This window comes from Carassius auratus, chromosome 49 (genome assembly GCF_003368295.1).
Source record: "Carassius auratus strain Wakin chromosome 49, ASM336829v1, whole genome shotgun sequence".
NCBI classification, from domain to species: Eukaryota; Metazoa; Chordata; class Actinopteri; order Cypriniformes; family Cyprinidae; genus Carassius; species Carassius auratus.
Genome location: NC_039291.1, coordinates 343,647 through 359,960, shown reverse-complemented (window position 1 = coordinate 359,960; position 16,314 = coordinate 343,647). Strand labels below are relative to the sequence as shown.

The 16,314-nt window shown below is 38.4% G+C and overlaps 2 long non-coding RNA genes across 2 annotated transcripts; both read left to right on the top strand.

Annotated features, from left to right (window-relative positions):
• Positions 1-1,184: 1,184 nt before the first annotated feature.
• On the top strand, positions 1,185-2,744 carry LOC113065981 (uncharacterized). Its single transcript, XR_003279104.1, has 3 exons — positions 1,185-2,165; positions 2,265-2,319; positions 2,450-2,744. It is a non-coding gene; the product is annotated as an uncharacterized LOC113065981 (long non-coding RNA).
• Positions 2,745-2,861: 117 nt separating this feature from the next.
• On the top strand, positions 2,862-4,673 carry LOC113065980 (uncharacterized). Its single transcript, XR_003279103.1, has 4 exons — positions 2,862-2,876; positions 3,082-3,149; positions 3,945-3,962; positions 4,499-4,673. It is a non-coding gene; the product is annotated as an uncharacterized LOC113065980 (long non-coding RNA).
• The last annotated feature ends 11,641 nt before the right edge of the window (positions 4,674-16,314 follow it).

Genomic DNA, 16,314 nt, shown 5'->3' with positions numbered 1-16,314 from the left:
GAATCACTAGGGTGCACCTATAATAAGTGTTTATATTGGACTATTTTAGATTGCTTCGGGGGTACCGCGGCGGAGTAACACAGTACCTTTGTGATTCTTCATAGACATAAACAGAGAGAAGTAGTTCTGGCTACGATGTTCTTCCGCAAGACGCAAGCAGTTCTGTTTATTAACCGCTAGAGCGTCAAAAGTTACCTACCGCAGCTTTAAAGGGTTAGTTCACCAAGATAGCAAATTTATGTAATTAATAACTTACCCTCATGTTGTTACAAACCCGTAAAATCCCTGTTTATCTTTGGAACACAGTTTAAGATATTTTAGATTTAGTCCAAGAGCTCTCAGTCCCTCCATTGAAGCTGTGTGTACGGTCTACTGTCCATGTCCAGAAAGGTAAGAAAAACATAATCAAAGTAGTCCATGTGACATCAGAGGGTCGGTTAGAATTTTTTGAAGCATCGAAAATACATTTTGGTCCAAAAATAGCAAAAACAACGACTTTATTCAGCATTGTCTTATCTTCCGTATCTGTTGTGAGAGAGAGTTCTAAACAAAGCAGCCTGGATATCCATTTTAAACATTTTGCATCTCTAATACAAATTAATCCACAAATGACTTAAGCTGTTAACTTTTTTAATGTGACTGACACTCCCTCTGAGTTAAAACAAATCAATATCCCGGAGTAATGCATGCACTTAAACAGGACACTGACTGAACTGTGAAGAGAGAACTGAAGATGAACACAGAGCCGAGCCAGATAACGAATGAAAGACTGACTCGTTCGAAATATAATTTATTTCTGTGATACAAAGCTGAATTTTTAGGATCATTATCACATGATTCAACCATGATTCTAATATGATGATTTATTATCAAAGCTGGAAACAGTTCTGCTGCTTAATATTTTTCAGAACATGTGATACTTTGATTAATAAAAAGTAAAACAACAATATAACAACAATATACAATACTGATCAGTATTTTTTTTTCTTTTTTTAAAATAAAATCAATACTTTTATTCAGCAAGGATGTGTTAAATTGATAAAAAAGTGATAGTAATGATCTATGGAGTGAGATTCATGCCAAAACCTCACACACACACAAAATGTGTTTTACTCACACCCAACGATTCACAAACAAACTCAGTGTGGTTTGCAAATACAAAACATCACTCACAAACTACCCAGACAGCAAGCCAACATTGAATAAACATTGTTTTTCCATCTGAATCATCATTATGGTTGATATTGAAATTTCAATGCAAAATAAATGTTGAATCACCATTATCATATCGATGAAAACCTGATGTTATTAATGTTGATGGCAACAATATTGGAACAACATTGATCCATAGTTATCTTTATGATTGATTAAGCATTGATATTTGGTTACCGGGTGATCCCTGAATGTGTTGAAAAGTAATTGATTTATAGTGGACAGAGAAACGATGCGGTTGTTGAAAAGTCATCGAAATATAGTTGACCGGGAAATATGATAGAAAATGCATCGAAATATAGTTGACCGGGAAATATGATAGAAAATACATCGAAATATAGTTGACCGGGAAATATGATTGAAAATCCATCGATTTTTGGTTGACCGGGAGATCAACGGGTGGTATACCCAACGTACTGCACCGGACACAGCTCATTTCTGGACCCTTGGCACAAGTACAGGTAAGCTTGCTTAATGTTCGATATGAACCCAGACAGCACAGGCACGCGGTGTGTTTTTATACAGTCTGTGGGCAGCTGAAGAGACTGGCTCATTTTCAAATAATGTTACCGTTAACTTGTTTAGACAACGGTCACGGTAAATTAATATTAAAGCCTTTCGTGTCCAGCAGTTTCTCGGAGGGAAAATGTAAAAGCAGTTTATTAAAGAGAAGTCCTGACTGCTTTATCGTCGTGTTTTTCACTCTTTTACAGGCTGCCAGAAAGAATCTACTATATTCTACTATATTAATCTTACTATAGTGAGTGATTATTGAATGAGGCTGTACATTATAAATGTAATGTTTTAACTCTAGATGTTTGTTTGTGTGAATGCTGTGTGTGCGGTGAGTTCTGCGCGAGGAGCAGAGTTGCCATGAAAACGGGGCGTCAACACAAAAAACGTTACTGGCAAGCAGTAATCTCCGTCTCTCGCTGCGGTTTACGCTGTTTTAGGTAAGTTTAGTCGCTAAAATCACACAAATATGATATACAAATGTTTCTGACATGTTTCTTACTTGTTATTGACATGTTTCAATTAAATTTATTTTATAGAAATGGTTTAGTGTCTTCGAAAAAGTCCGTTAGCATCTATCTTAGCAGTTTTCAGGTAATGTTAGGCTAATTTTGAGCTCTTTTTGATGAAACTCTGGGCTTTTCATCAAATCGTCGTGTGTGTATGAGATATTTTGATGGCTCTGAATGTTTTGCTGGTGATTTGTCAGTGTTTTTTTTTTTAGAAAAGGCTGATTTACTGAATCGATGACGTCACTTACACTGAGAGTGTAACGTTAATCGGCTGAAAACAAGTTCACATGAGTTTTGATATTTCATGATAAACAGATATTAATACAAATTGTTCTGTGATTTCAGGTGGACAGAAAGAAACTATACAGAACAAAGTGAAACTCCAAGATTTTTGAAAAGAAAATTGGTGAAATATATTCTGAAAAAGGCATATTAATGTATTTCATGAGCTTCTTCAGTAAATCTGTATTTCTAAGTCAGTATCTCCCTTCAGAAATGTGGCTGAAGGGAGATACTGACTTAGAAATACAGGTGAACTCATGAAAAGAAGCTCATGAAAGAAGCTCATGAAATACATTAATAAATATGCCTTTTTCAGAATATATTTTGCCAAATTTAAGAAGTCCCTGACATCAAAACGTAAGTCACACTCATCCTAAAATTAAAAATATAGATTCTGTTATTTTAAGATTATATTATTAGTAGTAGAATTTGTATATTACATATGTTATTATTGTTGTTATATATATTATTCTGTCTTTTATCTGCATTTTACCTCTGCTTTATCTTGTTTCCTTCTAATGAACCTGGAACTGCAGAGTAAATATTGTTGTCTCTGTGTCAGATGGCTTGTTTTGTTCCTGGACTCTTCAGTGATGATGAGCAGAGTCTGAGTGAACCTGCTGTCAGACAGTAAGTACCCTGAGTACCCTGGGGTTTCAGTCAGGGCCTTCAGTAAACAACTGAATCAAACAAAATCCTTAATGGTTAATAGTTACTAGTTAATATATTATTAATCACTTATAAATCATTGAAATGTCAACATTGTACTATTATCTCAATAAACATTATAAATAATTTACTAAGCTTTCTGCACCCCCTAATCTAAAGTGTAAACTACTCATCAGTTGTACTCATCGGCTTTCATTTGCTTTTGGATGTTTGCGTCGCAAGTGATACAGCATTGTACTTGCACAACTATTGTACTTCATTTTAATACCCAAACCCGGACCTCTGACACGCCAGGCAAAAGTTCTACCACTGAAACTTTTGAGCTGACAAACAGATATATTGTAGCTTGATATTCACTATAGGAAGAAAGTGCAGCATAAAAAATAGCATATTTTAGCATTCAAATCCCTTTAACATTTATGGTGATCTGAGAGGCCGGGGGAGTCCAGTTAATGGGGCGTAATTCATTAGCTTTAATGAGAATTGTATATTTTATATGCCTACATTAAAGTGTATTTCGCTTTTTATATTTTACATTTATTTCTTGAATGCTACTATTACATCAACTGTAGCTGAAAAGAATAAACCACTGTATATTTAATTTGTATATTATGTCGTTTATATTCTTTATTTTTAAATTTTTAATAACAGATTGGTTACCGGAGTACATATGTATAAAGTACAGTCACCCTGTATGATTGTGAATTTTAATTGCTGTTTTTAACAGAGATTTTTGTCTTTTCTGTTCTTTTTCAGATCACTATTGCACACCAAGTAAACAAAACAACATTTTTGATTTCATTTTATTTTATTTCTGCAAACAACTTGCACCACTTGCAATTGGTTTTCCAGCCCAAAACCTCGTCAAAAACTGAATGCAATGGTTTTTGTCTATGATTATTTTGTCAAAACATCTTTTGTCTATGGTAACTCTAATCTACATTAACTATTTAATAAGTATCCAGTTATTTATATTAAATTTGTGGAGTTAACAACTACTTCTGAACCAATAAAATAATAAACATAAACATTTTTGAGTCAATTGGCCTCATACATTTTCCTTATGAAAGAGGTCACTGCAAGCTAATCCTTTTTGCCTCCCTTTAATTCGAATACATCCATGAACAGGCAGTTTTGAAAAGTGCTTTGAATATAGGGGAAATATGATCTAGCCTACAACACGAGGACTTATTGCCTTATCTGATCATTGAAAAATCATAGGCCTAGGCTACTGAATTTGTTCAAATATATGTTCTGTTTAACTTAAATGCTATATTTGTTTTGCATTGTGATTTTATTTTCTGTTTTAGATGCTCTTACTCAGCAGATGGGGACAGCTACCATCACCCAATTTTCACCCAAAAGTGGCTGCGCTATTCGCCAGACTGGGCAGGAGGGACTGGACGACAACTTATGCAGGCATCAGATGACAATGAAATGTAAATAAAGAGTAGAGAAGCTAATAAACATGAATTTGATTTTAAATAGTGTGGTGTGTTCTGTGTTTTATACAAGATTTTAAATGTTCCATTAATTTTTTACATCCTGGCTGTAGATAAAGCAGGCTATTCAATTTATGGCATTACATTTAAAATTAACATTTTAAAACGATTGAAATTCCATTGAAATCACGTTGATCCTTGGTTCAGTTGAAATTTCAACATTGTTTCAATATTCCTGATAATTGAAATAGCATTGAAATTCCATTGATCTATGGACAGAATTTCAACATTGTTTCAATATTAAATCAGGGTGCAAAATGATGTTGAATCAACATCAGAGTTCGATGTTGATTCAATGACTTAATGTTGACAACGGGATGTTGATTCAGCATAGTTTCAATGACTGTTTGCTATCTGGGTAATGCATTTTGTTCTGCAAATAAAAAACGTAGCTATCAAACAAATACAGTATGTTTTAAATGAACAAAGAAACGTATGTCTTCAATGACAAAAATATCTTCCAAGTACAAACTAAAATCTTTCAAGTACAAAACAAAATCCTTCAAATACAAAACAAAATCCTTCAAGTACAAAACAAAATCCTTCAAATACAAAACAAAATCCTTCAAGTACAAAACAAAATCCTTCAAGTACAAAACAAAATCCTTCAAGTACAAAACAAAATTCTACAAGTACGAAAAACTGTCACGTGACTTTTGGCACAAATTTTCCGACTTGCTGATCCGCACGCAAATGCCTACAGATCATAGACAGTAAAAGAAATGGACACAGCGACCCCATTGGAACTCAATTGAGACAAATGAAGCCCAGTTTTAGCGGTTTTTAGCACTTCCGTTTCTGACGCGCAGACTCAAACGAAGCTTGACGACGTCAGCAACCTGTCTGCCAGATGTAAATCTTCTAAGTGGCTGTGCGTGCAAACTGCCATCGTTAATCTTGCAGAGATGGCGAGCTTGAGCGGGGAGTTCTTTGGCGTGAGTGAGCAGGAGTAAGTATTCTGATTAATTATTTTGTATAGTATTTTAAAATGTAACACCAGTACGCCATATTAAGTTAATTGCCTGCGAGCTTCTCCTCCTGTCTGTACGGTAATGCGACAGAGAGCTGAGTGGTTATGACGCAATCGTTAGCCTATTTTTTACAAAAACTGTTTATACGGGGCCATAATGTAACATAGAAGGTAATGGAGCCCTTTATATATTGTCGTGTATCTTTAGAAATAAATAATGGACAAACAGAGTCTTTAAACGCCTCAGATGTAAAGTTATTCGCTGTCAAAGTGACGCCAAAATGAATGGGAGTCAATGGGAATGCTAAAGCAAGTGAAGTTCTGCTAAAAGATGGCAGCCCCCACCCGACTTCAACTTCCGGTCGAGTTCCTTGCCCCTTGCTACAGATCCACACACATGCTAGTAAACTGTCATGTAATTCGCACTCCACAACAGTAGGTGGCGCTGTTAGCGACTTGCTTGGCGCCGCCACCGGCATCGAAACACTAGAGAAGAAGAAACGCTAGCGTGAGGGACGTGTTGAACATGATGAGCGGCCAGCAGGTGAGTTTCCAGTCATTGCTGGTGAAAAATCAGCCTGAAGGGGTTGTTATTCGCTATAACAACCGCCTCTCTATACACGATCCCACTTATTACATTGCTACCTACAAAATAAATAAGTAATTTGACAAAATTTATTGATTTTAAAAACGATTGTATTGCTTCCACTAAAGAAAATAGTCCGTTCCGCGTCCATATCAACGGTCTGTTTTTCAATTGTGGAGTGCGAATTACATGACCGTTTACTAGCATGTGTGTGGATCTGTAGGCATTTGCGTGCGGATCAGCAAGGCGAAAACTTTGTGCCAAAAGTCACGTGACAGTTTTTCGTACTTGTAGAATTTTGTTTTGTACTTGAAGGATTTTGTTTTGTACTTGACGGATTTTTGTTTTGTACTTGAAGGATTTTGTTTTGTATTTGAAAGATTTTGTTTTGTACTTGAAAGATTTTAGTTTGTACTTGGAGGATATTTTTGTCATTGAAGACATACGTTTCTTTGTATATGTAAAACGTACTGTATTTGTTTGATAGCTACGTTTTTTATTTGCAGAACAAAATGCATTAGTTTGTGAGTGATGTTTTGTATTTGCAAACCACACTGAGTTTGTTTGTGAATCGTTGGGCGTGAGTAAAACACATTTTGTGTGTGTGTGAGGTTTTGGCATGAATCTCACTCGATAATGATCTATATTATTAAAAAAAAGTATTTTGAATAATTGCAGTTCTTTTTAACCTTTTATTCATCAAATATATTAGACAGCAGAACTGTTTCCGACACTCATAATAAATCAGAAGATTAGAATGATTTCTAAATGATCATGTGATAGACTGGATGTTACATGTGACACTGAAGGCTGGAGTAATGATGCTGAAAATTCAGCATTGCATCACAGGAATAAATATATATTTTTAAGTATATTCAAATAGAAAACTATTATTTTAAGTTGTAATTATATTTTTCTGTATTTTTGATCAAATAAATGCAGGCTTGATGAGCAGAAGAGACTTCTTTCAAAAACATAAAAAATTGGTACCAAACTTTTGACCTGTACTGTAACGTGCAGTATGGACAGTAGTATACAGTTAAGAAAGTAGTATGGTTTACAGTAATACAAATTAAATATATTGTATATAAGAGTAGAATATAATAGATATACAGTATGAACAACATATACAGATGTGTGAAGTAACAATATAAGATTAGCTCAAAAAACTAGATGAAATTTGTAGGCAAACTTTTAAGTTGGCTTGAAAAAGCCTAGTCCAAAAGTTAAGGCAATACATTTCGATAGATAGGCAGAAAGAAAGAAAAAATAGGTGGAAAAAAAACAAAAACAAAGAAGAATAGATAAAAGAAAAAAGTAACACATCCGGCGGGCAAGCTATCAGGCTGCAGTACACAGAAGGGTCTTGAGTGCATGCCAGACATTCCTTATCCTGTAAATCATGGCTGGAAGATGGTATGAGATTTCTACGGAGTGGACTGGATGCCACTTCCTCCAGCTCCAGAGGCCATCATACTGGAACTTGTGCACTGCTTGTGTAAAAAAACGAATTGTGTTAAGGGTAGATGCACATGTAAACTGCATGAGCTGCCATGTACAAACCTCTGTCAGTGTGTAAACTGTGACAATAGGTCACTTGAAGATGAATTGAAGATGTGTGTATATATGTACACATGGGGAGTGGTGTGTTTGCTACTCCTGCAGATGTAAGTCTGTATGACACATTTATGTACATTATAACTCTGCTCTGTTTGATAGCCTATGTTATTGCAGTTACATGCAGTTTATGTTCTTTGATAGTAATAATCTTATTTCTATTACATACAGTTCTAACATTAGAGCTCTTAGCTCTCCGCTTTGAATATTGGATAGAATGTTAGTATACTGACCCTTTAACGTTATGTCAGATGTAACTGATAATTAAATATATGTATTAAACATCAACAGGTTCATGTTCATGTTTGCCTTGAGTTTTTGGCGAACGTTTGCAAAACGGTCTAAGGTAATTAGCCGCCAACATACAGTGGAGCTGTAGTCTATGTGAGTTGGACGAAGTGTTACTGTGGGAATGGAATGTTTACACCAAAACAAATATGTAATCGCATGATGCTAGTAACTGCCAGAGCAGTTAAATATGATATTCTCAACGGCACTGGCTACTGCTAGTTCTACTGCCAGCTGAAACGTTACCCTACTAAAAAAAGACACTAACGAGACACTTACACACGTTTGAACAACACAGTGTACAAAATAAACATTTTATATAGAAATCATATTCTAATTAAATGAATACTTACAATCACACAAAGAATGTCCTCAACGATATCGATGTGCTGCTAAAGGATACGTACTTGCTTAAAGGCCATTAATGTCTTATAAACATTTTTTTTATGCCTGTAAATTTCATAATCACTCAACTGAATAAAATCAGGTTATTGTAATTGCTATACTTTTCTGTGACTGTTAGTTGCACATGTAGGCTAATTAGACAATTAATCAGCTATATGTCGAAACTTACAGTTATCTCTCTCTCTCTCTCTCTCTCTCTCTCTCTCTCTCTCTCTCTTACAGTTACCTTTCAAAAGTTTCTCAAACATGGAGTCTAACATGAACAGGGTATGATTTTAATTTAATTTTATTATTACAAAAAGAGAGTGGTTAGTACTTCAAGGTTGTAAGAGTTTGCACTTGGAACACAGTGTCATATGCATTGTTGTAACTCCAGCTGCGTGTGATCTTTGTAGAGGTGGAGTGGTGTAGTGGGCTAAGCACAGCACAACAAACCAAACACCTAACCCTGTGTTTTCCATATTATTTTATATAATTATGCACACAGTTTTACTTTTCTTGGTGCAGATATTGCTGTGTAGCATAATGCAGCATTACTTTTATTTATACTTTTATACTTTCCGCATCCGTGGGGAGACCGTTATGGATCGCTAGGTAGGCGTGACGTAATCACCGTCATGGGAGAGTGTGTGTGGAGGCTATGAGAGGACGAACGCGTACCTCCCATTTTTTATGACCGCGCGGACAGGTGCGCGTGGTCAGTAGGCTTCAAAAGCACAATTGCACATAAATTATAGTTTTTTTTTAATTGAAAATAAAAGCGATTACAAAGGAAATGTTTACTGTTCATGTTTTTTTATTGTATGGTAAAATCCCATTTTACAAAAAAAAAAAAAACAGACTGCAGTTACATTTTTCCTCTCGCGAACCCCCTGGTGCTGAAGAATATACTGCTTTAGATATTCCTAAATTATAAGAAGAGAAAGATGCATCTCAATGTACAGACAATATATTTATAAATAAAACAACGTTTCTAAATATCTGATGTTGTTTATCTTGATCGAACTACATTGTTTCAACGTAGTGGTTAACAATAGGCTACATGTTTTGAAATGTATTACTGTAAGAAAGTACACACTGACCTGACATCAATTTATAAAACAAGATTATTTAGAATTATAAATTCACAACTCCCAAAATGTTACTTTTGTCTTTACAGGTCTTTCTTTTTACTATCCTGATTGCAGTTTAATTTATAATTACTATAACTGTCCTGTTACAACTGTATTTTTTATTTTTTTTCTAACTAGTTTTCTAACTAGATAAACTGTCTTGATTGAATTTGTAAACGATAAAATGTGTAAACTCAGACTTTTATGAAATAAACTAAACTCCCGTGCTTCCCGTTCTTCATTTGCCATGCTGGATTACTGATGGAAAGGCTTAATTTCCGTTCTAATTAATCCATATTGCGCAAAAGGTGCGCAGAATCGTGCTCCTTGAATAAACTCAGTGGCTTATGATATGATATGATTGGTTGAATGGTAAGCTCGCATCTGATTGGCTGAAGAGTACGACAGACCCACGTGGGAAGAGAGCTCTGCCAGGAAAGTCTCAAAAACACACACACAAACACATCCGAGTGGATTCGTAGTAAATAAATATTCGTACATTCAGACACTCGTACATTTTAAACATTCAAAGGTTTTTGTGCACAGTGGTATATCTACAAATTTGTTTTTTTTTTTGCATTTGTGAAATGTATTTTAGAAATATATAATTTTATTTTGCGCTTGTGAATTGCTTTTTGTGAATATATATATTTTTTTTCACGCACGTGGATTTTTTTTTGTGTGTATGTGAACTAGGTTTCAAGCATGTGAAATTGTCTACGCATGTGTGAATCGTGTTTTTTGTGTGAATTATATTTGATACTAATCTGCTTCTATACTGTTCTGTCTCGCGGAGGAGCTCATTTGTGTGCATCTGTGTGAAACACGCATAGGAAAAAAAGAACGACAGAAAGAACGGCTCCCCTTCAGCCGCGACTCGGCTCCCATCGTTCATGTTTATGAGCCGTTCAAAAGAATCGGTTCGTTCGCAAACATCACAACTCTATTTGCCATTTCATCCAAGTTAACATGGGTGGGGAAAGGAGTATTGTCTGTCTCGTTCTTTTATGACGTTGTGTTTCCAAGCAATAACATTGCCAAATGTGTTAAATCAGAAGGGTGTATTAAAGATTACAAAGAAATGGCAGGACATCGTATGACAAAAGGTGGTTACATAAAATAAAAACCATACAGATGGATAACGTTACCTCTAAATTCTCATTTCGTGTCAAACTGAATATGTAGCACAATTTGGTAAAATAGTTCTTATCTTAAATAGTACAATCTTAAATCCTGTCGCGAAGCACGCCAGTGTGTTCACAAACGCGTCACCAACACCGACACTTTCAACACACGCTATTGGATGAAGGCAACAAATACGTCATGCAGGCCAGACCCCGCACGTAGCTGCTTGCTCTATTCGCCAGGAAAATAACCGGAAAAAAGTTACAGATATTATAGTAATGGACAAAGTGTGAGAGTGGCAACAATTTTTAATTGCTTTGTTGAAAAGCGTAGCGGTTACATATAAAAAAAACTGGGTTATCCCTCAACACAGATGGTTTGAAAACACGAAATCTACCCTCGGCCCACCGTCTATTTGGATGCAGTTGCCTAATTGTTACTGGTTAGGTAGCCGGCCGTTGTTCCAATCCTGACTCTGTTCCTGTTCCACTCTCTCCACCCAACACTTTTCTGTCCTGTCCACTTCAGCGCAAAAAAAATAAAAATAAAAATAAAAATAAAATAAAATAAAGCTTGTGTTGTACAAAACCTGAAGATCCATTCACAATGTAGACCTTGTTCAGGAAAAGTTTGTAATAAAATATGCGAAAAATGCAGGGGCAAATGACATAACCTTTGCAGTATTGCCTATGCCTATTTAATTTAAAATAAGATAGTGTTGTGTTCTTTTGTGCATATTGGCCAGTAGGTGGAAATAGAGGTTCATGATATACGTTCAGTTGAATAAAGAAGAAGGAGAGAGTCCGAAGCATCTCCACCTGCTACTGCGTGTGCTGTACCACTCTGCTATTTAATTTGGTTAAATAAAGGATCTTGATGTTCGAATGCCTCCTCATTGCTTCTTACAAAGGATATAACAATTGGCGACGAGGTATTTTTTTTACTTGAGGATGGCAGCTGTTTCTACTTTTCCCACGCCATTTTTACCATGTCCCGGAGAACCAACTATTCCGTTTGACACGTGGCTGCGGATGTTCCAGAACTATTTGCTCGTTGTTGGTGCTTCTGGAGATGCATGGCCGGTCGAACGAAAATGCGCACTGCTTCTACATTGTCTCGGGACTGAAGGCCAGAGGTTGTTCTATACTTTGCTGAATCAAGGTGATTCGATGGAGGATGCAATCGCGACCTTGAAAGCGCACTTTGCTCCTCGACGGAACATAGTGGCTGAGAGTCATGCTTTCAGGAAACGTATTCAGGTACCTGGAGAAACCATACTTCAGTACGTAGCTGCTCTAAGGGAGTTAGCGGCTACTTGTGACTTTGCAGCTACTCTGGATGACATGTTGCGTGATCAGCTGGTGGAGAACGTGTCCAGTCATCGCATTCGTGAGAGATTGCTTTTGGAATCTGAATTGACTCTTGAAAAGGCCATTACAATTGCAACTCAAACAGAAGCTGCGGGTGAACAAGCCAAATTATTATCGAGTAATCGCTCAGTTCCTGTGCAAGTGATAAATGCAAAGTCTCCACCTGCAGCTGCACCTCACCGTCGGAGACCACCTTCAAAGCCAGCGTCTACAGTGCGTTCTTCAAAGCCATCATTTACGGCACCTGTTTCGTCGTCCCGTGAATGTTATCGGTGTGGCTCTAGGAAACACCTCGCGAATGACCGTAGTTGCCCTGCTGCATCGGCACAGTGTAATAACTGTCAAAAAATGGGACATTATTCACGAGTCTGTCGCTCGGGACAAGCTCGCTCAGTGCGTGAAATTGACTTACCTGAGATTCAGATCCTTTATATGCATGACTCGTTAACTGATAAAATTCAGTGCACGGCTGTCATAGCGACCGCAACTACATCTGTGCCTATCGAGCTGACCGTGGATTCTGGATCATCTGTTTCGATTTTGCCGAAAATTGTGTATGATACACACTTCAGGAAAGACGCTTTGCAGCCTCCTTCTGTCAGACTGGTGACATATTCTCGTGCTCCGATTCCTGTACTTGGATGCTTACCTGTGACTGTCTCTAAGGATGACATTACCTGCTCCACATCGTTCTTCGTGGTTGAATCTGGCACAGCTCTGCTTGGAATGGATCTGATCAATGGGCTACATCTTCGTTTCGAAGGCAATTCAATATTGCCAGAGCGCACGTCAGCTCCGGTCTTGCGATTGTCTGCTTCGATATCTTCACCTGTTTTGGGTTGCGCAAAAGGTTTTGTGCACAAGGTAAAAATTTTGTCTGCTGTGACTCCTGTGCGCCAGAAACTCCGCCGCTTACCTTTGTCTGTTAGAGATACAGTCAGTGAAGAAATTAATCGCCTTCTTAAGTTGGGCGTAATTGAGAGAGTGGATGCTTCGCCATGGGTCTCCCTGATAGTAGTAACACAGAAAAAGTCGGGTGCTATTCGTATGTTGCGTGGACCTGCGAGAACCCAACAAGGCTGTAGTTACGGATAGCTACCCTCTACCACACATCGAAGAAATGTTGTCTGTGTTAAGAGGTGCGACTGTATTTTCCACTATCGATTTGGAGAGTGCTTACTTTCAGTTACCGTTACATGAGGAGAGCCGCGATCTGACCGCCTTCATTACTCACAAAGGACTTTTCAGATTTTGTCGGGTCCCGTTTGGCCTTGCTTCAGCACCCTCCGCTTTTCAAAAAATGTTGGCAACAGTTTTACGAGGACTTCCGAATGTGGCCAATTACCTGGATGATATTATTCTTTGGGGACGTACACAAAAAGAACATGATCACACGCTCAAAGCTGTCGTTCAGCGTTTACAGGATGCTGGGCTGAAGTTGAATCATTCAAAGTGCCAGTTCAACAAAACCAGTCTGCGCTTCCTGGGACATACAGTGAACGCGCAAGGAATTCAACCAGATGAGGATCATCTTTCCGCTATTCTTCATGCACCTGCTCCGGAAGATGTGACCCAACTTCGATCGTTCATTGGGCTACTGTCGTGGTACAACAAGTTTATTCCTAATTTTGCCACGGTAGTTGAACCTTTGCGTGCTTGTATCAGAAAGGGCTCAGATTTAGTCTGGTCTGAAGACGCACAGCAGTGCTTTAATGAGGTAAAAGAATTGCTCATCCATAGCCCTGTACTTTCATTATTCGATCCAAATTTGCCTACAGTGGTATCTACAGATGCCTCTAACTACGGGCTGGGCGCTGTTCTTGCTCAAGTTCACGAGGATAAAGCGGAACGCATTGTCGCTTTTGCATCGCGGACCTTGTCAGCGGCTGAACGCAAGTACTCGACCATTGAAAAGGAAGCGCTGGCTTGTGTCTGGGCCATTGAAAAGTGGCGAACGTACTTGTGGGGTCGCAAATTCTTCCTGCGCACGGACCACCAAGCCCTAACTGTGCTTCTTTCATCCAGAGGAACTGATCGCGCCGGGATGCGCATTGCGCGCTGGGCAGCGCGGTTACTGTGCTTCAATTATGACATGATTTACAGGCCTGGGGCTCTGAATAAAACAGCCGACTGTCTTTCTCGCCTGCCATTGCCTGTTCCGGAAGAAGACTGTTTGGAAGCTGAACCTGAGTTTGTAGCGTTTCTGTCTCCTGCAATGTCAGCTTTGTCGCCAGCTGAGTTTGCCTCTGCCTCCGCGTCATGCTCGGAACTGAATGCATTACGCGCACAAATAGCTCGCGGTTGGCCTTCTTCTTCAACTTCTTTGGATATTATTCTACGTCCCTACTTTCAACTACGTAACGAACTGAGTGTGCAGCAAGATTTTGTGTTCAGAGGGTCACGTCTTGTTGTACCTGTTGTGCTACGGCACACATTGGTGAAGTTAGCTCACGAAGGTCATCAGGGAATTGTGCGCACAAAACAGCGGCTTCGCGAACTGTACTGGTGGCCTGGCATTGATGGTTTGGTTAAAGAGCACATCCAAACCTGTCAAATGTGTCTGTCTTCTGACAAAACTGCTAACACCTTCGCTGCGCCACTGCAGCCAGTGCTTTTTCCATCTGTGCCGTGGGAAAAGGTAGCTATTGATGTGGTGGGCCCATTTGAAACCGCTGAGTGGGACTGCCGTTATGCGCTGACATTGATCGACTATCACAGTAAATGGCCTGAAGTCGCTTTCACTGCTTCCATCACTACTCAAAGTGTGATCACCTTCTTGTCATCTGTGTTTAGCAGATATGGAAATCCACGTACGGTCGTGTCTGATAACGGGGCTCAATTCACATCAGTAGAGTTTTCAAAATTTCTGGAAAAGAGAGACATTCAACACATACGTACTTCGTTGTACCACCCTGCTGCGAATGGAGCTGTAGAACGTTTCCATCGTGTGTTGAAAAGCTGTATTCAGTCTGCTGTTCTGGAAGCGAAGCCGTGGAAATCTGCTGTCAGGGAATTTCTCCAAGTGTATCGTGCGACTCCCCATTCTGCTACTGGACTTTCCCCGTTTGAGCTGCTTCATGGCAGAAAGATGCGAACGCGTCTCAATATTCTTCCTCCTCCCACCACAAGTCAGGATGCTCCGGCACTTCTCCAGCGAGTTTCTTTGAAGCAAAAGAAAATGAAAGCATACACTGATTCCAGACGTGCAGCTCGCACCCCGGATTTTAAAGTGGGGGATTGGGTGCGTGTGCGTATTCCGACTCATGTTCCGAAAGCACATCCAAAGTTTAGCAATCCTCGTCAAATTGTGCGTAAATTGGGTGCGTGTACTTATCTGTTATCTGACGGGAAGAACTGGCATGCTTCTCACCTGGCTCGTTCTGTTGCACCTGTTTCGGAGGCAATTGACACAGGGGCTATGGACTTGTCATTTCAGCATATTGCTTCGTCTCCTCCTCCAGAGAACCAAACTCCTGAAGCTCTTCAAAGGGTGTCTTCCCGGTTGAGACGACCTCCTCGTTGGCTGGAAGACTATGTCACTTAGTCACCTTGCATTGCGTGATTATCACGGATGAGTAATTCATTACGTTAGTTTACGATTGATTTAAATGAATGCTACGTCTTTAAAAAAAAAAAAAAAAAAATCTTGTAAAGGTTAATTTTGTTCTTTGATCTGGTTACAAGTAAGTGTTATATAACAAGTGAATGCTTTAGTAACTTGTGGTAGTGTTTTTTTTGTTCGTAAATATAGGGGTAAGTAGGTTGCTTTAAGTGATGGGGGAATATGTTGTGTTCTTTTGTGCATATTGGCCAGTAGGTGGAAATAGAGGTTCATGATATACGTTCAGTTGAATAAAGAAGAAGGAGAGAGTCCGAAGCATCTCCACCTGCTACTGCGTGTGCTGTACCACTCTGCTATTTAATTTGGTGAAATAAAGGATCTTGATGTTCGAATGCCTCCTCATTGCTTCTTACAAAGGATATAACAGATAGGCTATATGTTTTGTCATATTCTGTTCTAAAAAAATCCATTTTGTTCATCAAGGACATGATGATTTATTGCAAAGGTATATTATAATATAAAACAATTGTAACCAGAGAACAAATAGGAAAAATAGAAACAAAGATCAGAAATGTGGTATATAGCCTAG